Consider the following 24,478-nt stretch of genomic DNA (forward strand, 5'->3'; position numbering starts at 1 on the left):
GGTCTACTTGTATGCTGACCTTCTACTTTCCATATATACATATTTCCCTTATGGCAAGTAATAGAAGCTGATCAGTCAGTTTCCAAGAGGGGGTAGGGGGGGTGCATGGATTATTGATTAGTGTGAAAATGGAGCCCCTGAGCTAATAGGTTATCACTCATTTCTGGGGTACATGTTTGGTAACTTGATCTATGAGAGTCTACTCCTTGGCCCTCAGCTCACTCCTGCTCTCTTATTGATCATTTGCACTCTAAATCAGTCTGTTTCATGCAGAGTAATGTGCAATCTGTATGTATACAATGCAACAAACCAAGAGCCCAAGAATGACAGATTTGAGGAAGTAGGAAATTAAAGTCAGTTCAGTATGGTCACCTACTGTCCCTCCTTTTTTGAATTTGGGGGGTTGGGGCAGGGGTGTGATGAAGTCATGAATTCAGAGGAGTTTGTTTAATATTTACATTATTTAGGAATTAAAAAAAGGTGAAATCATATTAGTATAGGTAGTTGCATAGTGTTTGATTTTTACTTTGAATCTGATCCTATATACTTGACCAGTTCTGAAGTCACAAAGAAGTTATCTGAATATTAATATAATGTACTGCCATGAAGTGGTTGAGAATTTTAGTAGATTGTGCATACACTATAAAGAAAGCTAATGGAACACAGTACCTGAGTTTGGGGAAAATATTACATTAGATGAATTGTGTTCATCAGTCTTATCAAATTGTTCGTATTGCCATTCAGTTCAAACAGTTATAACATAACCAGTTATTTTTTATAATAAAGATGGACAATTTTGAAAAATGAGCGTGTCTCTGACAGACTCTCAAAACAGATGGGGATTTCAACTGGTAATTTTATCAAGATGTTAAGCTGTGTCACTGAGAAAGAATGAGAGATGTCTCAGACTGAGCGATCACCCAGGGACAAAAAGGGTTCATTGGTTCAGTACTAGTTCTGTGGGGATAAACTTCTAAAATAGGTTTTAAAGCTTTAGATGTAGGATGTCTTTAATACAATTACCATTCAAAAAGACCTTTTATGTTTTTTTTGTCTGACTTGCATAGCTCTCTCTCTGCAAAAAAATCCCTGCATTTACAAAATTACTAATGATCATTTGGACTGAGATGAAAATGTAGCCATAAAGCACAAACAGTGGGTAATTGAGATCAGCTATTATAAGGCCAACAATTGCAGAAGTCTCTGACCTTCACTTGAAAAGGCAGCACTGTTGTTGTGATAGTCTTCATAATCAAAGTCACTTTAGAAATATTCGTTAGTTATTGACATATTGGCAATTTCTGCAAGTTCTGCAACCCAACAATCTAAACACTTCTACAGTGTCAGTAGTTTGCAATGCCTTCATTCTTTCCACAAAGCTGTCAGTGCTGAGGTTCATGCCAGCATGCTCCAGTTAATTGTCATGTTTAAGTGAATAGCTGGAGGCAGCCTAAAGCATTTGAACAAATATCAAATGTATGGCAAACAATGAAAGACACTGCAGCACATAATTACATATCCCTGTGAAACCTTGAGAGAAAGTTGAACCCTGAGAGGGTTCTAGAGGGATGAGAGCTTATATGTAAAAATGTTATGTAAACCCCTCTGCTGCATCTCATAAAAGCTGAGATTATCATTGCTTGCTTCTGTTGTCACAAACGAATACATATTTTTCCGTGGATTGATAGTCTGTCTCTTTTCATTGGAAATGCTGTGTGTTTGCTCTTGCCAGCAGACCCACAGAGCCAAACCTGTTTTCAGATGCCAAATGGCTAAAATGAAATTAGATTTTAGACAGCTTGGCTCAGAGACAGGGGGAAAAAGTGGAAACTATTTCAGGAGAGGAAAGTGGGACAGGGTTAAAAAATAACCAGAAATATCTCATATAATATCCTATCAAGGTAAAAAATACACTTGGTGTAAAATAAGATGAATCCCAGATTAAATATTAAATTTACTGTTTTTGTTTAGTCAAAAAAAATTCTGATACTACATTTCTGCATTTCGCCTGTCCTCTGTGTTCTAAAGTGTACTTTATTATATTAATTAATTCAAAACCTATAAAATTCAGAACCTATAAATCCAGTTCTGATAGATATTTTTTGGTCCTATTTATCAGCACTTAAGGACCATTTAATTTGTATGCTATTCTCATAGCATACATACAGAATTGCCTATTTGTCAGTGTTTATTAGTTAGTCTATGCCCCTAACCTATCCAGAGCTTAAAATCATGTTGCATTCTCTATTTTAAAAAGAATTCCAGATGATGTTGGTCTCATGTCATATGCTAAACTACAGTGGCTCATCATAACATTTCAAATGATAAGATTCACAGCATTCCAGAGATACGTTGTTATGAAACCCCAAACCCTGTCAGGTTGCAAGGTGAAAAAAGCCTTCATTGCCCGATCCATGGAAATGGCTATGTTGTGGCGTCCTGTTGCTGCATGTCTCTTACAAGCTCAGCTGCTGATGGAATGCTAAGCTGGTAGGGCTGAAATATTTCTCAGCAGACTGGCAAACATGTGCAAGCATCAGTGCACCACTTGAGGCCAAAACAGAGCAACCAAGTATGTCTACAGTGGCTTTCATAAGTTTCACAAAACAGATTTGCACTGTCTGAAGTTGTGGTACCAGTTTGCGGTATAGGGAGTTTGTGCAGAATAATAGGAAACATGTACAACAGTATTCAGACTGCATTGTTACATGAGCTGTTTCTAGAACTAATGAGTATTTAAAATCTTATTTCCATAAGGGAATATTGGTTTAATGTAGAAATGTAAGTCATCTTATAATTTGCTGTACTTTTCACATTGAAATGAATGAGAAGACATTGAAAAGTGCAGCATTTGTTTGTAAATTTTCTGGCTAAATTGTCTTTCTTATTGACAGAATTGAATAAAACATATAATTTGTAAAAATATCTGGCTGTACCTTCCTCTGCAAACGTATCTTTACCAAGCCCAATTATCCAAAAACCCATTTCATTGTCCACCCTGCCCTATTAGCTTGTACAGTGCTGCTTCAGTTCATGATGCTGCTTTCATGGTGATCCACCGTATAGCTGCCAGTGACTTCCCTCATTATTTGGTACCCTGTGACTACTATGAATTACACTTCAAAGGGTTTTTTTCAGGCTGGCATCCTATAAATAGAGCTGAGCCACAAGAGGGTATAACACAGCAGAGATTGTCTTCACTCACTGTTCTAATGACTTCATTTCTGCACTAGGAGCAGCACTGATGGATTTTGATGTCTCTGCTGTGCTTTTTGATGAATCAGTCATTACATATGTAGGACTCAGAGAAATTATATCTAATATTCTAAGATATTATTATAATGGCCAAGTGGCTTCTAATTGTAATTCACCACATTACATAATGACGTACCTGTATTAGCCTCTACCACTTTTGGGCTAAGTACTGATAAACATTTGAATGTCAGAGGCAGACCTAGCTTTTTGATAACCTATTCAGAAATCATGGTGATGGTAGATATTATTCAGAAATCTCTTTATTTAGTTTGAAACTCTGATTTACACACATAACTTTTACTTACTGAATGAAAATATGTGTGTGAAACATGTGGATCATGTTGCATATGAGATACGTAGAACATCTGCACCTGTTTTTTTTCTCTATGATACAACGATTTCCCAACACTGCTTTCCCAAATCCTGACTGCTGTACTTTACCTGGTCCACTATGTTCGTGAAATGATACATGTCAAATTACATTATGTGACACAGGCTGCATGTTGCACTGACATGATGGGGAGTCACTGCCAGCTATCATCAAATCTAGAAAGAAGTGTTTAGAAATGTTACCTGTATTGTTTAAAAACAAGAAACAACATTTTTATTATATAAAATAGTTTTGAATTATATGTTGACTGCAACACACACGTAACTTTTTGGTTACATATTAACCAAAAACACATTAGCTTTTCCTCCTTATTAGGGATACACCAGATGGAAGAAAGTCTCTTTTTTCCTGTATTTGCTTATCTTTATTATCCCCAAATATCTTTGCATCCTTACTTGTGCCGCCTTGTCTCTACCTTTTTTGTTTCCCTCCCTTGATGTCAGTCTTTCTCAGACAGTCTTCACAGGTTCTTATCACATATTTAGTCTTAAGACAGGTCCTCAGGGACCAACTGCAATCAGCCTGGAGCAGGAAGGCAATATGAGCAGGCTACACAGAGGGTGTTATTCTGTACTTAACAATCACTTCTTGTTTTCCTGTCATCCCTCCCTCTTCCTCTGTTCACTTCTCAGAACTTGTTGTCTTTGCTTTGGGTATTCATTTCTCTCAAAAATATGCCCCTGTCATGACAGTTGATACAGAGAGAGTATTCCTTTCTACTGAATACAACACCAGAGATTTAACTGACATGTTTACAGCTTGTATAGGAACAGAGTGCTCAGATAATGTACAAAAATGAAGTTCTGTTAGAAGTGAAAAATCTGGGCAAATCAGGACATTTGTGTTCAGAGGATGACAGTTGTTAGGTATATTTTGGTCATGAGGACATAATACTTAGCAAACAGCATATGTTTATAATTATCATTTTTAAGCACCGTATTTCTGTGGCTTACAGTACTTTGACTAGACTACATCGTAAACGCAGAAGCACAAATCTGTTTTCGTGAGAACAAGTTATAAGTTAAGATAAACTTTATTAATACTGATTCATTTTAATGATGACAGTGTCATTAAACCCTTCAGTATTCCACTTTTGTGTTGATACCAATTTAGCCTTGTACATCATGTTTTTATGATTATAGAACTGAGCATATAACCCTATCCCCTCAGTCCTATAATCATAAATCATAAAAACATGATTAAGGACTAATTTAAAAGTAATGCCATGAGAATTTATTACGTTATTCCTGATCATTTTTTTCTATATAATTGTAAGTCTGCATATATATTTTCCACACATCTGTAAACTTATGTTAATCTTAAACTGGATAATGCCAGATTTTTCCCAGCAGTTTGTATCATGTCATTTAGTCATTGTAACATTTCATTTCATCTATTTGTAAATGAATGCAATAAAGGTGTACATTGCCATTCTGAATAACTAACCATTAAAATACTGTGATTTTGCAAATATCTTTTAGAGGCTGAAGTTCCCCAGCACACTCTTCTGCCTCTAGCAGGGTATTACTTGTTTGAGAATCAGTTCACTGACTTTCTGTCACTTTCCAAATGGCTTCAAAATTTGACTACCAGTGAGCTTTGACCTTACCCTTTGATAGATTTGTGATAATTCAGTATCTTGAAATGTGTGGATTAAAAATATCAGTCTATATCAAGGTGTCCACTGACACTCTATGAAAAATGACCAGGTTGCACCTTCCTAAAGCTCTGTTGGTTTAGCTGAATAGAACGTTTCCACAGATAGATAGGTCCCACAGATATTCATTGTCTAGTATAGTATATTATTTATGCCTGCAGGTGTGTCAGTAGGTTGTTTTTTTTTTTGTCTGCTATGGAAAATTGTTTGCTTAGTTTTACATGCTTGATAGGATGGCAAGAAGGCAAATTGTATCAAAGGAGGAAAGTGCAAACACACTAAAATCTAGAAATAGATTTTATCTTTACCCAAAGCCTGTTAGAATCTTGATTCTTGATGCAGTATCACTTCAGCAGTCTTATCCGCTAATAAGGCTCAGCTGTTTTTACTATGAAATGTTGCTTCTGTCAATTGGTGACAGGTGTAATAAGTATTGTTAATTTAATTAGTAGTCTTCTTGCGGCCAAATGTGGCAGGGTGACACTATGCATACCACAGTATCTCCTACAGTAGCTTCCGTGGTTGTGCCAATGGCCTTGTATTGTATGCTGCCATATCCCCTGTTGATACTTGCACATTCCTCTAAAATACATAGGCATAGAGAAGGTAACATACAAATTAGCTTAGTGAATATTGCCCTCAGTGCCATGCTCTGAGATGAGTCATCATTTACACTACACAAATTTCATATTTCTTATATGTTGCCATGCAGAAAAGTCACATCCTAACAGTGAAAGTCTAAAAATATCTCCTTTTTGTTGGATATTTTGCTGCCCATCTTACATTGTGATGAAGTTTATATGGTTTTGAATTATGAACTCCCACAGGGATATGCTTTGGATGGGATTTTGTTGCAGCACTCTTTCTTGGACTGATAGATTTTAGGTTATTTAAGTGCAAACAGTACGTGAAACTGTAGGTAATGAAACTACATAAAGGAAAGCAAAACATGCATATTATTTAATTTGAACTATTGAGACTCATTCTCCTCCTCTTGATCTCTTTCGGCTTGCGCTGGATTGGACTGCCGGCATGTTTTCCATAGAACAGCTATACAAAGTTACCCTATTAGATAATGGGGTTTTGAGCCTTTCAAACTGTGACTCAGTATTTTATGGTCACATATCGCTATTGCACTGTTTCATCACTCTCCCCACTTTATGTTCACTGCTTGGGTTAGGCTATCAAATAGCCCTCTGTTCTGAATATTTTATGACATGATGCCTTCCTCTGTCTCAGTGAAATGTGTCAGGATTGATCAGTAGTCATTTCTCTCTGATGGCAGCCTTTTCCCTCAAAGTGGGAGGAATTCTATGATTTTTGCCATTATTATTATTTAATAGGATCAAATGGCCAAGTGAAATATTCATCTTAAATCATCACTTTGCTCTTGGGAAGTGAAAGCACAGTAGCTTGTATTTTGTGTATAGTGGTGACATACATGTGTAATATAATATCTCTCTTTAGTTCAGGAAAAAAAAAAAACATTCCACTTTATGAATCTCATCAGAGACTATTACCTTAAATGAGATACGAATGCCTTTAGCTTACAATATTGCAGTGGTGTTGTCAAAGACAACTAAAGAAAAAATAGAAATGAAGCGGCATATTACTCAACTTGTTCTTATTATAGTCAAGGACAATTCAGTCAGGATTTATTTACAAGATTAGTCTTCTAAACAACATATAATAACACATATAATCCATATTTGTTTGTTTCACATTTTAAATTGACTTACAAACTTACCAGGAAATCTTGATTTTTACTCCAGGGCCCACTCCTCCTTGTTCCCTTTGCACATTCAGTTCTACTGTAAATGTAAATGTAGTGTACATTTCTTGCTTGAAAAATCAGATGTCTGATGATGTGGAATAAAGAACAATAGTATCATCTTAAGTTATACTTACATAATGATGTTTATTGTTTCAGAGTTTCCTGAGTTTGACCAGGTCTTCCTGAAATTTAACATAGTGTGCTCATTGTATACTGTACTTCCACAGTGTATATGCACATGTTAATGCTCATAGCAGGCAAAAAAAGTCAGTGAGACATGTAATGAGCTGGTTACAGATAATATTTTTTGCATTGGCAAAGGCATTTCCAGAGGATGCTGTTTTCATTTTTCCTGACTGTTGTGTTAACTGTACTGTACATCTTTTATATATTGCTCTTACTTTGCTTTTTCAAATATGTTTTTCTTTTGCTTTGATTGTTCCATGAATTTTTCATGACTATGGGATTTTTGTTGGCAACAGACTGGTGTGTATATATATATATATTTATATATTTATATATTTATATTTATATATATATTTGCAAATGCCAAAATCAGCCAATATTAATTACATAGCTACTCCAGCACTACATATAGAGGGCAAAAACAATTCATTGCTTTGCCATTATCAATTTTGGTCAGCTCCCCCAAGCTCAACCTCACTGATGCAGAAGCCCTTTCATATGCTTTGATCCTGTTAATAATTATTTGCTATGCAGCTGAAGAAGGAGGGCAATTTGAAAAAGCAACCAGCTATGTGCTGATAGCGGCATTGCGGGGGGGCGGGGGACTTGGAATGTTTTGTGGTGTGGGATTTTCAACAACCCTGTGTTGTCCTCAGAATTTCCAATGAATATGAAAAACAACAGGAATGGCCTCAGGCTTGCATCTGAAACTCTCAGCATATGCCAAAGGATAACATTCTGGCCTTGGATAAACAATAGTTTACTTTAAGACCTATTTTACCTTTCATTTGTATAAGCCTTTGAGAAAAAACAGTATTGCTCAAAGCATCATCCACTGTCACCTTCAATACCAATTATTTTCTTCTGTTTCTGAAATATTTTTGATTAATTCTAAGTGGCCTTTCCTTATCTCCTCCCTGCTGTCCTTTCATGCTGGGAGATGTTTCTCTCTTGGATCAGATCTAGAGTTGGATGGACTCAGAACAGAACTGGAATCAACATTCCTACTGGTCTGCTGGCAAGAAAAATGGTTAGTGGTGAAGATGAGCCAAGAAACTCAACTGTTTCTCTCCGCTGGGGTTGAGATGGCATGGACTATGACATTTTTGTATTTCTCCATAGATACTGGAAGTCTTAAAAGGTCAGCATGTTTCCACTGAGAGGCAGGATGCTAATTGTGTCATGCAGGAGTTGCTCAGAAAAATGTTTACAGTATATCAAAAGTTCCACTATCACACATACCCAGACATGCAAAGCTGTTTTTCTGTAGTAAGTCAGTCAGCATCCTACGTGAACCTTCTAACCACCACTGCAGTTTTGACTGACAGGACGGTAATGCAATAGGGCATGGTAATCTGAAACACCGTCCCACACCTATTGGTTTTTGGAACTATTTCAGCAGCACTATTTTGGAACTACTATTTCAGCAGGAAATCTCTTCTATTTATTTTTGGCCTATTCAGGCATTCCCATCATCTGATTAATCCCATCAAATGGGGAGTCTGGAATATCTGAAAATGCCAAAAATGAATAGGATCTTCCATCTTACTTTTCTTACTTACAAATCAGAGGATTTGTCCAGTACTGTGCAAAGGTTTTAGGCACTTTAGATGTTTTAGATTCTTATCACACAACACCATACAGTGTCTGAATGATCTCAGAGTCAGTGTGCAGTCCATTGTGAAGGACAAACCCATAAAGAGCCCACTAGATTTTGTGAAGAACTATTTTTAGAGGCAAGAAGAACCGAGAGTCCTGCAGCAGATTGAAGAGCAAAGAGAAGTGCTGCAAATACTGATTATATTTAGCCTTTTCACTTTACTGGTGTTTGTATGAAGTTAATTGATAAATGAAAAACTATGTAATTTATATCCACTGTATATGTTAGTGCCTGAAACTTTGGCACAGTACTGTATATCAAGGAGTTATGGTATAGCTTTAATGACAAATAACCAAGGAAGATAAATTGTATGGCAGGAAAGCTGTTGCCATCTAATTTAAACCCAGCTTCAATACCTTCCCCCCTTTTGTTCATGGGTTACTGAAATCTTTGATTGATAGCCTCCTTTTGTTTCTACTTCAATAATGTCATTAAAACAGGCTTTTATTATCTCAGAGCTCAATAAACAATGTATATTTGTTGACGTTCTAGGTAAATTGCCACTGAGTTACAAGAGTAAGTGAAGACTTGCATTGTTCACTTGCTCTATTGCTGTGGACACAACATGCAAAGGAAGTCATTATGGTGACAAAGCTGTGATTGCTTAAGCCCTCCCACCTGCAGGCAGGGCAGATGATAGTGAAGGACAAAGGGATGCATGATCCTTTTAAGGTCCCTGTCACTCCACGTTGGAAAATTAAAAATGGGAGGGAGGGATTGTTTCAGTCCCTTTGATAAACAAAGGGATAGATGGAGATGTGCCAACATGTGAGGGCAGAGATGACCTAACAGCTGTTAGATGATGATTCAGTAGTGCGTGCACGTGTACATGTGCGTGTGCCTGAATGCATATGACAGAGATATATAGGCAAAGAGTAGCACCTCACATACAAAAACAGTATGCGTTCACACATGAGAGGCGGTAAACCCTAATAGCAGGTTGGCCAAACGTACTGCTGTCTAACCACAGGAATGTTTCTTGGAAGCAATCTGACATTGTGTGGTCACAGATGGTTGACTCATGGGATTTAAAAGTGTCTGAAGATTCAGAACTCACAGGTACATGATAAAATGAGAATAAATCTGGCATTCATTCTCAGACATATTGACTGACCAGTATAAACACTTTCTTTTAGGAGCTTATATACTAAGAGTAAGCCAGGTCCTGTGTGAATGAAAGCACACAATAAAAAACTTGTTTTTGTGTATTATACTTCAAGAGTCATATATTATGTCTCATAGTGAACAGTGTTTTTCCCTTCAGCGCTATTGAACATATTTAGGTCACCATGTGTCTTGTCATCTATGTGCTTCTGTAACTAGATTATAAAGTTAATTCTTAAGCAAAATACAATATCATCACTGTGACCCAAAATCACATGGAGGCTAGCTTGACTTCATCCCATCCCCCTTACTTTCCTTTTGTTCTACTGGTTTGCCATCGCTGACTTTATCTTTTCTTCTTTTCAATGCTTTTCTGCATCAAACCTTTACAGCTCATTCTTAGAAACTAATGATCTGAAAATGTCATTGTATGGTTGTTTCCCTTTTTTTGCTGTGTGTCAGTTTTCAGGTTCATCACCATGTGTATAGCTTATTACCTCAAAAAGTGCATATTTCATTGATTACTTAAATTTTACACACATTATAAATTCTTTTAAAAATGCCCATACTTAATAATAGATTGTTGGTATTTAATGAAATGCTCACCACCCATGCCTCTTTTTACAACAGATGCCCTTGTTGGTCCTTGGACTTCTTACACCCCCAGTTCCCAGTATTTATTCTGGTTCTGGACACTGGCCGTTCAGTGTAAAAGACATATGGTCCAGATGTCAGCACAGATGATGGGGGCAAATAGACCTCACCACATCATCTGCTAACTGCACTGACATCTGCATACATAGTATCTTTGTGCTCAGTAGAAAATGGCCTCTTCAAACTAATTCAGTACTTCTGTGCTATTGAGACTAAATACTGGAAAAAGCTGGCTCTTTGTCCTCATCCTTAGTGTTGCAGTTTTAAAGTTGCAAAGCCTTTGGCCACGATGCCCTGATTGGTTTTGGTTGTAAAAAAGGTTGGTTGTCACTCATAGCACCCACCATGAAGGTAGGTGTATTCACTGTGGAAACTCTGATGTTTAGCTTGTTTTAGACAGGCTCTTAAGCCATACAGGGTTTGATGAATGTATTGAAGACAATCTCTTGAAGATGTTTTAGAAGGAAGGGATTGTTACAGTGAATGCTACTTGGCTTTATATAAATGTTGCTAAAAAATCTAAATGAAGAGGTGCTTAAGGCCTGTAAATACTAGAACAATCAATTGGATGCAGTGGTTTTATTGTCTTGAAGACCAAAAGATTTTCATATATATCATTTGAAAGTACAATATCCATGTCTTTCTGGGAGTTCAAAAAGATCCATGTATCCAGGTGCTTTTCATCAACACAATGTTATTATGCAGTTGGCTGTGATACACTTGCTGGGAAAGCAAGAGGAAACATTTTGTCTTTCTGCCAAAGCAGTAGAGGGTTTGTGGCTTTGCTAGCTTGTAGACTGATTGCTATAACATAGACAATCCACATAGAGGCAGTAAATCAAACTGATAATTATTTTTCTTGACCAGTGAATATTACTTTTATGCACTAAATGGGTTAGGAATTTGGACAAGAAAAAAATGGACAAAACAGATGATGTCAGTGTCCTTAACACTACAGCATTGCTGAGATTTCAGTTGTCTTGATTTTTGAATAACCAAGTGCACTGTTGGGATTTTTTTTTTTTTTTTTTTTAAGATGCATAGTATATCTTTAATAGAGCATTTTGATTAGACTTTATTCATCACAGACCTTTTAGCGTGTCATAGGAGGAAAAGTACAAGTGTAACTGAGCCATTGTTAATAAATTTCTTTCACGTGTGCTTTTCTTGCCATGACAGGTCTGTTTGTCTTCAGTGAAAAGGGTCAGGTCCAAATTTCACTGTAAAAAAAAAAAAAATTATAATGTGAGCTCATAGAGTTAGGAAAACTATTTGAAATTTGTTTGCTGTATTAAACCTTTCTTTAAAAAAATTTATTCACAGCAACATTTTAATAGTTGTCTGAAATGGCAATAATTGTGGTTGTCTTGGAAGAGTAACACATTTGACATTATTATTTGGCAAATCAAAAAAAAAATCTGCCTTTCTGGTTGATGGCTTGCTTCACTGGTCGATGATTTGTATGTTTGACAGCACGTGTTAAGGGAGGGGAGATCACTGTCTCTGTCTAGACTTGCTTGCTTTACAAACCATAAGGCTACTGAAACATCCACTAAATTTGTACTACAGTAGGCAGACTGGAGGTTGATTGCGGTCAGGTCAATATCTAGTTGAAGTTGACAGCTGCTCAGCTCTTGGCCTGTCTGCAAAATGTAAGGTTAAGAGGCATCAGGAAACTGATAGGTCTCTTTGGGGATTCAGTCCTACTGGGAGGATTCAGCTCAACCTCATTCTCTCATTTCTTCTTTTTTATCTTCTCTTGAAACACCATGAGGAATTCTTAATGGCCCTGGATGACATGACTTGTACGAGCTGGTCATATACAAGGACTAAATATGAATTACTGCTGCTAAAGAGAAAGAGAGAAGTCCAAAGTCTCTCCTCTCAGTCCTCCTCTTATTTGTCTTGCTTTCCTATTCAGGATTTTCTGTTTCACTCTTTTTCAAATTTGAGAGGCCAAACAGATTAGATTCATATTATCATGTACTTCTCCTAGCTTTTCACTCTTCTTTCCTCTGTATCTGTTTTGTGTTGTTATGTTTTGACTCCCTCATCATCAACTACTTTCATACTCGGTCCCTCCCTCCTTCCTTGCATACTGCTTAAGCTTTTCCTCACTCTCTGTCTCTCATTCATGCACAGACTGCATCTCAACTGCGTTTTGCATGTTGCTCTCTCTCCGCCCATTCTTCTGCCTGACCCTTGATCGGATACACACTACTGCTTTGTGAGTAGTTAGCCACTTTTTTTGTTTACTCTTCACCTCGCTGCTCTTCCAGCTCAAGGCGCCAACAACTGTTGCTTTCTACTTGGTATGGCAGATGATTGCTAGCATACTGACAGGCTCAGAGACACAGATGGACATAATGATCTCTCAGGATTTAAGAGACCCACAGTGAAAAGGCTTTGTGTAGAGACAGATTAGATGATGTGAAGTCAGGGAGAAGCGGAGGAGAGGGAGTCACAAGTCACTCGACATCATTAGTATCGTCTCCTGTCTCATGTGTCAAGTGTATGAAGAAGGGACTTTTGGCTAATGGTATACCCTCTAATTAAGCAGGATGTGTGGCTTTGGACAGGCTGACTTACATGTTAATGAGAGTTCTTTATAGACTGGGGTAGCTGCAGCTTTCTGAGATATAGTTCAGTGTTTTGCTAGTGTCATTGCAAAGAAAATATCTTTTCCTTCTACTCATGTAACTTTGATATTTTCACATTTTTACTGGATTTTATATGACTAAAAATGGAAGTGAAACTGAAACACAAACAAATGTAAGCTAAATGATATCCCTTACTACACTGGCCTGATATATAGTTATAAATACAAGCTTAGATTTAGTATAGTTAAGCTAATACATGTGATTTGTGGTCTGTCTGTTTGATACACATAAATTGGATAATTTCACCCCTTCCCCAATGCCTTTCTTTCTAATCACCTCCAGGCAGGGCAACACACATCAGTGTACTAGCTAATGGATTTAGATTTGCCTGGAGAAAGTATATAAATCAAATTTATGCCACTACAAGGTGGTAGTTTTGTCAGTTCTGTCTCAATTTCAGCCCTTTCATACTAAAACTGGACAGTGGATTTGCATTAACTGTGATTCAACCTGAAATCATAGAATTGGCTTGCAGCCGAATTAAAAGCATCATGTCAGTCCTAATGTGAATCTAACAAGTTTAGACCAGATAAAATGTGTATATCATTTTTACTGCAGGGTTATTATGTTTTTTTTTCCCCATATCCCTATTCACTTGGTGATAGCATCTTAACTGCAGGCGACATGAGCAATCTTTAAAACTGTCATAAACACTCATAGTTTTGGAGAGAGACCGGTACCTGAAATGATGGGATCTGGTTTCGTGTTACCTCCTTACCCTTTTACTTTGGAGTGTTTTTTTTTCCCCTCTAGTACTGAGATGTTTTACTGCAGCCTATAAAAATAGTCCAGGAAAATTTTAAATGTAAGGTCAAGCTTTTTGAACCATTTTCACTTGTTTTGGAGCCAGTGGACTGAGTGCAGGCTATGACAAAGTGAAGTAACTCAGAAACAAGCTATTTGGAAGCTTCCTCTGCCAAGTCTGGAGATAAATGGAGAAACTATAGTTGCCATTTAAAAGCTGCCTTTATCTGAACTAAAACCTTTTATCCACCGTCATCCACATCCTCTTATTGAAAACACATTTCAAAATACTGGTCTTGCTTAGTAGTTATATGTTAGTCATATTATAAAACTTCTAATTATAAATTAAGCACTTAGTTATGTTTCTTAGGTTTTAATGTGTTCTGTACTGCCATTAGTCTTTAATTTGATATCTATCATTTTGTCAGGGATAGATGTTTTTATAATGCTGAAGTCTCATCTTCAAACTAAATGTCATTGCAGGATAAAATAAAGAAATCAGTGAATAACCTCCCTATCTAATGCCTTCTTTGCAATGTCGGGGTTTTTTTTTGCACCCATGATGAATCATGCTGACATGTTTTGTGTGTAGCACAGCTTTAGTGTTAATGGCATAAGTTTTAAAAGCACCATGAGTAATCAGAATTTCTGCATAAGATTTACAGAATATATTAGCACATAGAAGAACTGAAACACAGTGGGTTATAAGTGTGAAAATAACACTAATGAACAGTTAGTTTTTCTTAACATGTAATGTTAAAAACTATGTATGCAAATAGGATACTCAGGATCCAGCTTCCATATGCAGAGTACAGTTAAACCAGACAAGGTTTAAAAATAGAATAAATGCTGTCACTGTTGATTCCATGTCCTATCCTGAACATTTTAAGACCTGAGCCAGTGCAATGAAGCATAGAATAACCTACTAATTTATCAAATGCTGTTGATAGACTAGAAGGGTTCCCAGCGTTAGGTGATGACAGAATATAATTCATTACCATTAAAAGAGCAGCTTTAGCACTGTAATAGTCCCCAAAGCCTGAAAGATCTCTCATTCATAGAGTTTTTAATTTATGAATCCACAGTTTGTCTCTTAGAACAACTTTTGAAATTGAACTGGTCTGAAATTGGGAAGATTATGATATTTTACTGCTGATATACAGCAAACAAGTAAAAAAGACAAAAACATAATGATTTTCTTGCCAGGAGACTAGTTTTCTGATGTTCCTACTATAGCCTACCTGTGCTGTTATCTGGTTTTAAAATGAGGAGTCACAGTGATAGTTGACACTGTGGAGCTCCCTTTAAACCCAGCAGCACCCATCTTGTCACTGAAAATGCAGAGCATCTTGGAGGTTGTTGTGATGGAGACAAGGACAATGTTGAGCAGAATGTCAGGATACAAAGGACCAAGCAAAACAACTATTGTGGTGGCTGCTGCTAGGACTGACCTGTGTGTTTTGTGCAAGTCATGTCTGATACTGACAAGTTCCCGGTCTGTGTGGTGTTGACACTGCCACTAAGCCCAGCAATTTAAATGATGATTTGTCTGTGGTCTTCTACTGAGCCCTGTTGCTGTATAAAAACTTCCTGTGTCTGTGTACTCAACCACATACTAAATCCAACACACCCTGTTAAAGAAAAACACAGGTATTACGTCATAAGATCGGTTTGTATGACACTCTCTTAAATTTATTAGAAGATAAAGGTCAGAACTGGAGCTAGACAGCAATTTTGTAATGGAAGTCATTGTGGTCCCTTGGTATTTTTTTTGCTACAGCCATATATGTTTGTGATTGATTAATGATTCAATTACTGTGTCATTGTTCTGTAATCCTGATTTCAAGTTAGTATTTCGAGATTAAATGACTCATTCAAGTTTTGTTTGTACCAAACACACACTCATTTTGGTTCTTGCATCTATGCTGAATCTCTAAACTATTAGCTCAGCATCTCTGCAGTTAATGTGTTGAGTGTGTCAGCAAAATCTGGACATTGACTGGGAAGGTGAAGGTGGTCTGGGAGGTCAGGTGAGAATTGTAGATATCAGCAAATCAGTGCTTATTATTCTAATCCTGGAGCAAAAGCCATCATAAACTCAGGAACCTTTAACTGATAAGCTGAAACCTATAAGTTAATATTTTCACTCCAGAACATACAGTGTTAAACATTGTGTCCTACTTTAAATATAGCGCATTTTTTGGTCCTTAAATGAATAAATGAATAACCAATAACAAATTTAAATTCTCCTTTGCTATAAACAAGCACTAGGACTCTCAGTCATTAAACCAACAAGGAACTTAACTTCCCTACATATACCATAGATACTGAAAGACTGTTTATTTTCAGGCCACTCAGTCATGCTTTGAAAATAAGTACTCAGTCAATTAAAAGCCTGTTACTGCAGTGTGAGCCAGTTGAAAATTTAGACTGTTATTATTGGGTCAAAGCAGCAACCTCTCACAGTAGACAAACCAACAGTGTGCTAGAACTGTGACTCTTGTGCAAGGAAATGTACAGGTAGCATGTTTACTACTGGAACCAACAGTTGTTTACTAGATATGAGGGAGGGACTGCGGTTAGTAGATTTCACTGATACTTGCAATACACCTGCAAACACCACACTTTATTTTTAGTCAACTGAAATGTGCAAAACAAACATTATTGCACTGGTGCTGTGGCAGCCTCTGAGGAGGATTGCCATAACATACAGTGATGAGAGTTCTGCTTGTCACTGCAAGGCTGCCAGTTTTAACTTTTTAAGTCTCTGCAGAGGAAATAAACAAAATAAGGAGGGGAGGGCTGTGGAGGGGGGAGGCCCAGTGCCAGAACCTTCTTGCTGTGAGGTGACTACCATGTCACTACAAGTGTCATTCTACTCCTGTAAATAATAGAGCATAAGCTGAATAATTTTGGTCTTAACATCTTGCAGCATCAGCATCCTTCCTAAACATTGTCTATAATGCTGTTAATTGCTGTTTTTATTTCACTCAGCAGAACAACAAAAGAAACAGCCTATTATTTAAGACTCTAGCTTCTACTAATAAAACAATTGGCAATTTTAAGTGTGGAGACAATTGCCAGACAAGCATGACACTGAGACTAATAGACACCACTGAACTACTGGATTGTTGCCATGCTTTCACCACATACAGAGTGTTTTTTCACTGCTCAGTCACACTCATTAACCCTGTCCTCACTCATTTTTCCTTTTATTGGGAGGGAAGTGGCATTTTTTCTTTGGTGGGGGCCATGTTGTAGCTGCAGAATCATAGAAGCTAAAGTGAAAGCAACACTGTTAAAATTATTTCAGTTCTGCTATATTATTCAGTGATTATACCTTAAGTAATTTACTGATGCTTTGCATACATACAGCACTTAACATAATGTGAAAGTGAACTCATTGTACAGGGTGCAGAATCTGATGGGTCATAGACACTAATGGTGGGCTGAAGCCAGTAATCATTAGCAATAAACAGCCCACAGTAGCAAAGAGGAATCTTACACAAAAAAGTACAATTTTAAAACCAGACTAACTTTATTTCACATATGAAATTTAAACTTTTATCACTAAAGATACTTCAGGGATTTTCTCCCCACATTCCTATTAGGCTAAAAAAAAATTTTAAAAAAACTCAAACTGAGGCTCCTGCAATTACTGTACCAATTTTTTCCCAACAAGATCCTTCGTCCTTGGATAAATTAATGGAGAATGGCTTTTAACATTGCATGGTGGGGATAAAGGGGTGGGAGTGTTTTGGTGTTATTTTCCTAAGTTTTCCTTGGTTGCATAGCAACACTTATGGAGCCTCCTATTTTGTCTCCAAGTATAACAGATCCAACAGCAAATGGAAGATTGGATTTGCAAATGGGCTGACAGTTTCAATACACTGACAGAAAATGTGTCCTCCCTTCACAGTTGGCATTAAATTCACCAACAGGATTAGTAGCACTGTGTCAGGTTATTTTCAGCACATGGGATACCAGGACAAGATATATGTTAACATGGTCCTCACATTATCATAGTGTGTATAGTTAATATACTGTACATTTAACACAATTACGCTATTAAGAATTATGTATACTTACAGTTGTATACATGTACTCACACACATTTATTAATGAACTCCCATAATAAAACTTTTAATACAAACAAAAATGTTTCACTTGGGTTGATGCAGGAAAACCTATCCACCTCATACCGTATGTCCTAGGCTCAGTTTGAAGTTCTAATGAGTCAGGCATATGCATTTTTATTTGGTTTTTTTTGTTTTGTTTTTGTTTTTTGTTTTTTTTTTTCTTTCACATTTAATTTTTGTGTAATAAAGTATTAGTGTTTTCAGATTAATTTGCAGAGTGCTAAATGTACCAATAAATCTGATATCTGTTCTGTAATGCCATGCCAGAATAATGACTTGCTCTGAAAATAAGCCACATGTTGAGAGATCAGCCTCAGGCAAGCTAACAAAATGCTCTTTCTCCTCCTCTCCCTCTGTTTTACTTTTTGTTTCACCCTCCCTCTTCATTCTTTCTCTCACATTCATGGATTGTGTTTCTGTTTCTTTCTGTGTTTCTACCATCATTAGGTTCCAGCAGTAGGTGCTCTCTACTTCATCAACTTTGGACTCCATGGCTCCCTCCACTGCTGCTTGATTCACTGCACGGTGAGTCTATGCCGGGGTTTGTGTTCATATGGATGTGTGTGTCTGTGTTGCTCTACTGGTCTATCTGTATTTCCCTCATGCCCTCTTAGCCTTTTCATGGTTGTTTACAAAGTGCTTCATGCACTCTTGAATTAATAACTTAATCACTTTATTTTATAGTCTGCAGTAGCTGCTTCTCTGTAGCATTATTTGTGGTATTGTTTGGAGTTGTGAAGATACATCTTGGTGACTGAATGTTGAAGCCAAGAGTGTCTAGTTACTTCCTCTAGACCAGAGTTTTGCTATGATTGGTGTCACACTGTGTTCATTATTCTGCTGATTCTACTATGCACTGCTCCAGCATGTTCTGGCATTTGTATGGTGACGCTGACTTTCTCCAAAACAAAAACTGTATGTACGAAGCCAATGTTCCTAATTTAATGACTGACAGACTGTGAGACTGATTACAGCCCCAAGCACCACAATTTGCTTATTAGTGTATGATTTGAAAACAACTCACTCTGTCCATATTTGATATTATAAATAAAAGTCACAGCTGGTGTAGTATTTTAGGACAAATGGATTAACAGCCACTGAGCATAATGTCCTAAATAAATGGATGAGCAGATGAGATGTACTGCTAACACTATGCAAATATTAGATTATGATATTATCATTGGACTGTGCTATGTGATAATTGTTATATGTCAGTTTCAAGTATCAAGTTTGTTAAATTTACATTTAATAGTGTTCATTTTACTCAATTAGTGAAAGCAGCTGTTTTGAATCAGTACGCATACAGTAAAAATGTTAGTAAAAATGTGATAGTGTTCCAAACAACTGTAAGTAGTGCATCTTATAATGTGTGTAGTTTATGTTATCACCTTATCAGAATGTTATGGCTGACATATTAGCAAAAAATTGTCCACATTGGTAGTAACAAAGCACTGATCTGGAGTTGAATTTCTTATTATATATATTAAGTACACTTTTAAATACTTGGACATTGTGTTGTTTTGTACTGAGGATTTTACTGATGATTGACCTGTTCCAACTAATATTGTCATGCACTTATTATGTATCTAAAGTTCTGTTTCCATATGTCTCAGTGCCAGCTGGGTAAAAAGCATCCATCTGTGCTGTTGTCTCAGTGGGTTTGGGCCCTGCTCTCTTTGCATGTGCTCATTCTCCACAGCTCTCACCACAGATGTTACTGTATGTCTGTAAGAATAATAGATACTTTATATGCTTTACCTTCTGCATAGGCACACCAGACAAATATCTTCTCTTTAGTAAGGTCTGCAACATAAGCTCTGCTTTTCTTTGGCTTTTTGTATTGAGACCTCTCTCTCTCTCTCTCTCTCTCTCTCTCTCTCTCTCTCTCTCTCTCTCTCTCTCTCTCTCTCTCTCTCTCTCTCTCTCTCTCTCTCTCTCTCTCTCTCTCTCTCTCTCACACACACACACAGACACAACACACACATCCTTGACACTTACATTAATTTCTTGGAGACTTACCCTAATCATAACCCAACCCTAACCTTAAACCACATCATGACCTGACAGTTTTGTGATTTACAAAGGTTACAGCATCCTATCCTCATGAAGAAGGTGGCTTTTGGCTTAACTCCAAGTAGTTAAAAAAAATCAAGGTCCCACATATACAGTGGACTGAATTGTATTAGAAAAAAATAAGTCAAAGCCTTTATTTGGAACACTGTATAGTCTGGAGAAGCCAAGTGCTACAAGGAAAATAAAGTTTATCAGAGTTTGACAATTTTTTGCCCAAATAATGTACTTTAAAACAGAATTGTAATGTTCTCATAATAAATCTTGCAGGGATTGGTTGAATTTATCTTATTTCTTGTTACTCCTTAGATGAACTGGTGGTTGCACATGTGGTAACTCTAATATGAATGCTGAAATGGCCAATTTTTATCTCACCACCATGCCAAGGCAAAGAAGTGTACATGCAGTAAGCAGGAAACACTGGCTTGCAAAAAAATAAAAAATGTTCACAACTTTCACAACCAAGAAGTGTGTGAAATCATATTCTTAAAGTTCTTCTTTTTATTAAATGAGAAGTGCTGAGCCTTATGTGAGCTGGCATACAGAGCATACGTAGGCTATTTGCTCTTTCTGTCAAAGCTTATGAGCCACATACATATACTGGCCTTTGTCTCCTATGCATAGTGGTGTAGGATGGCATTAGCATGCTCCCACTACCTCTGTTATTGTTGGGTTCATTTCTACTTCTGTTGGTTTGGTTTGCACTAGGCATTGTGGTGATCAGTGTAACTGGGTGATACTGAATTGTCTTTCAAACTCTGAAGAGCAGCCCACTCCTCTTATCACCTTTACATAAGAGAAATGATTGCCCATATTGCAAAAACTACTATAGTTACTGTAATTGAGATAAAATTTGGAAAATAAAATCATTTATTTTACATAACTTAGAAAGACAGCTGTAAATGCTCTCCAAGCTGGAGCCAGATTTTTGGATTAGTAAAGCCATTCTCTGGAGAGCACACTTAGCAGGCACAGGCACAGAAACAGTCAGAGCCATGGTTAAATCATTTGTGAAATAAGACTGTCTTTACTGCCAGCCCAACACAGTCCAACACTACCATGGGAGAAGAAAGAGAGTTTCTACACCCAAAAAAAGCATGGCTACTTTTTACTGGGGGTAATTGGGAACTGTTATCAAATCTGTTCCCGCCTTCTCATTTCTCTCACAGCCGAGAGTACTGTAGCAGAAATAGGCGATTATTCTTTGAAGAAAGTAGGACGGGTTTTTACAGCAACTTCAGTTTTGTCCTGGGGCTGTCTGTTTTTTGTGCTTTTCTTTCCATATAGCCTTCTTATGTATTCTGTTTCTCATACTTGTACATCAAGAAGACTAATTAAAGCTTAGATAGGCTAGTCTTTGAATGGAGACTTATCAAGCCTAATAGTACCCTGTCAATATTCTATCTTTACACATACATGTGTTTAAGCATCTCCTTCTTCCTACTGTTTAGTACTTTAAAAATTATGCAAACACAACAACACATTAAGGTATATGCAGTGTACTTAGTTTAATTTTAACACTTAGCTGGCAGAAGGGCTGGTACCTTCAAAGATGTAACACAATAAATGTTTAGCCCTTGAACATTCTGCCTTGCCTTACCTTCAAAAGCTGTCTGCACTAAGGACAATAGGGCAGGCACATTTTGCAAGTTTGTGCCATTGTGATATCACAGTCCTGAAGCCAAATGTTGTGTTATCTCACCTGGTTGCTGTTCACTACACACCCACTGGCATCATAAGAATATCCAGTGCTCATTGCAAGGCTCCTCTTGATGACCCTGGTGTCAAACAAGCATCTTCTCCACAAGGTGGAGGGAGTGGAAGCAGTGAGGAGGGAGATAACCCTTCATGATCTTTCGACAGTCCTCCCCCACCTGCCCCAGAGCTAATTGCTGTGTCAGTTTTACAGCAGAGTGTGAGGAGTGTGAGGAAGTGAAACTGCGAGTGAATGAGTGTATATGTGCATGTGTAAAAGAGAAAGTATCTGTGTACTAGTGTGACAGTGTGGGTGAGAGACAGAGGAAAAAAAATGCGACAGAACCAAAAACGTCTCATCATGACATGCTTGTTATTTATAGCCCCACAGCCGGATAGTACATTTATACAAACCTGCTGGTGTTGTGTGCGACAAATTCAATGTTTGCATGTTTCAGTTCATGCTGAAAATGAAATGTGTATGCATTTTCTCTCCTTCCCATGACCAGCACATTAACAAAGGAGTAAATTTATATTTTGAAATGCTTTATTGCCCTGCCTTTTAACAGGGCAAGCAGAACACCTGTGCATTTCACAATGAGCAAATTCCAGATCTGTAATACCAACCTGCCCTAGACATTTTTTCTGTAGATTTGCCACTATCATGGATTCATTTAGTGTTATTAAGAGGAAAAATTGAATTTGCAATTGACTGTAGACAGTTAGGTTGTCTTACCTCACAACAAATTGCTCTTCAAAAGCTAAAAAGGATACTTTAATCTGTGATAATATAATGTTCATTTTTGCCTACAAAAGCAGCATTCTATTATGCTGAATGGAGGAATTTGGCATGCAGTCAATTTGCAAAAGTAGAAAAGTCTCTCTTCTTGGTCCTTTTAAATTATCATCAGGCTGAGCGTAATATTTACAGTATTGAAGAGTGCAATGTTAACAAGGAAATCTTTTTAGATTGTGTTTTTTGTGCATATGCACTTCCCACATCTGGCTGTCTGCGCTGCCACTCTGCTGGTGTTTGTATGAAGGCCAGCGGGTTGGTCTCCCCAGAGACCTGCACTGCGTCTTTCCCAGGCCAGACTGCAAAAACTCTCCCAGAGCTTGCACAATACCATAAACTGAACTGGAATGTTGTATTCTTTTCTTTTTTTTCCCTTGTCCTTTTGCTGTTTTGCTCTCTCTTACTTCTTTGTTACTGACTTTCTGCCACTGACTTTCTTTCTCTATCTGTCTCCCTTGAACACTTAAATATTCACCTTCTATCCCAATATAACAAGTTGGTACCTGAAACCATACTTTCCCACAGAATGTGAGTGCAAACAAATTTTTGTATAGGTTGTAATGCATTAATTTACTTATGCTATTTTCATGTAGTATGTACAGAAACTGCATATTCAGCCTTGTGGCTACAAAGTGGTCTATAACCTTAAAGCGTATAGGTTATTTAACAAAGTGGCTCTTCCAGATACCTTTCATCCTGACAAAGAGATGGCAGATTTCTTGAGAATGAGATGTCCTATTTTCCACATACATATATATGTGTGTGCTTTAATTGCAATACCTTAATCTTTGCCCTTTTTCTATCTTTGGTGTTTTAGTTTTAGACATAAATTTATTAAAAATACACTTACTACTGTAGCTGAGTATAAATTACCTGTCATCAAAGAGATTTTCATTTGATATATTATGGTGATATACCACCATCTTCTCTAGTGTTTGAATGACAGACAGACAGAACTGCCAGTGAATAATGGCTGAAACTACTACAGTAAGGATATTATTTTAACAGGATTGTGTGGTTTTGCCTTGCCCGTTCCAAGTTGTACTTGTTAGCAAATCAGCTGTTGGAGGGGAACTTAGTTCTGTCTTATATAATCCATGTTTTTAGTTTGTTTACTCTGGGAAGACATGAGACATGAAGTACCTAATGAGGAGGCCTAGTAAATGCTGCTGTTAAAATGTGTTTACTTGTTTCATTTGGTGCCAAAAATACACATAATGAAATGTAGAGAAGTTTTCATTACACACTGCAAATGATATTTCTGGAGTATATATGATAGATAGTGTGTCTCTAGAAGCAAGATATTTTACCTGTTCAAGGAGCAGAGCCCAGCAACAGTATCTATGACCCCACCATGACGGTTCTAAACTCGCCTCAGTCCCAAATGCAGGATCACAATGCAGAGCTCCACGACATGAGAAATACCCTGACTTTTCTAAATTATATCAGTAAATTATGAAAGTTTTAGTTCTTTAGTCCATGTTAATAACATATTCCATGTTTATACATTAAAATTTTGGACTGTTATAAAAGCCCATTCCCACAATCCCTCACAAATATACATATTAAGCCAGCTAAAACACACACATTCTCATACTCTATTTTAATGAGGATACTCATTAACATAGTGCATTCCCTAGACCCTTACCCAAACCTTAACCATTGAATTAACTGCCTCAATCCCAACCTACAC

At 37.2% G+C, this 24,478-nt stretch overlaps 1 protein-coding gene across 4 annotated transcripts in view; it reads left to right on the forward strand.

Moving 5' to 3' along the window:
* peak1 (pseudopodium-enriched atypical kinase 1) overlaps positions 1 to 24,478 on the forward strand; it is a 74,777-nt gene that overhangs the window by 19,880 nt on the left and 30,419 nt on the right. For 2 of the 4 annotated variants that reach the window (XM_026312163.1, XM_026312164.1), the window contains exon 3: positions 18,672 to 18,749. The gene's annotated coding sequence lies outside the window, so the exon portion shown is untranslated. Of the gene's footprint in view, positions 1 to 8,223; positions 8,294 to 12,844; positions 12,909 to 18,671; positions 18,750 to 24,478 lie in introns of those variants that run through there. The other 2 variants (XM_026312165.1, XM_026312166.1) reach the window with 2 other exon arrangements.

Source organism: Mastacembelus armatus, chromosome 6 (assembly GCF_900324485.2).
Source record: "Mastacembelus armatus chromosome 6, fMasArm1.2, whole genome shotgun sequence".
NCBI classification, from domain to species: domain Eukaryota; kingdom Metazoa; phylum Chordata; class Actinopteri; order Synbranchiformes; family Mastacembelidae; genus Mastacembelus; species Mastacembelus armatus.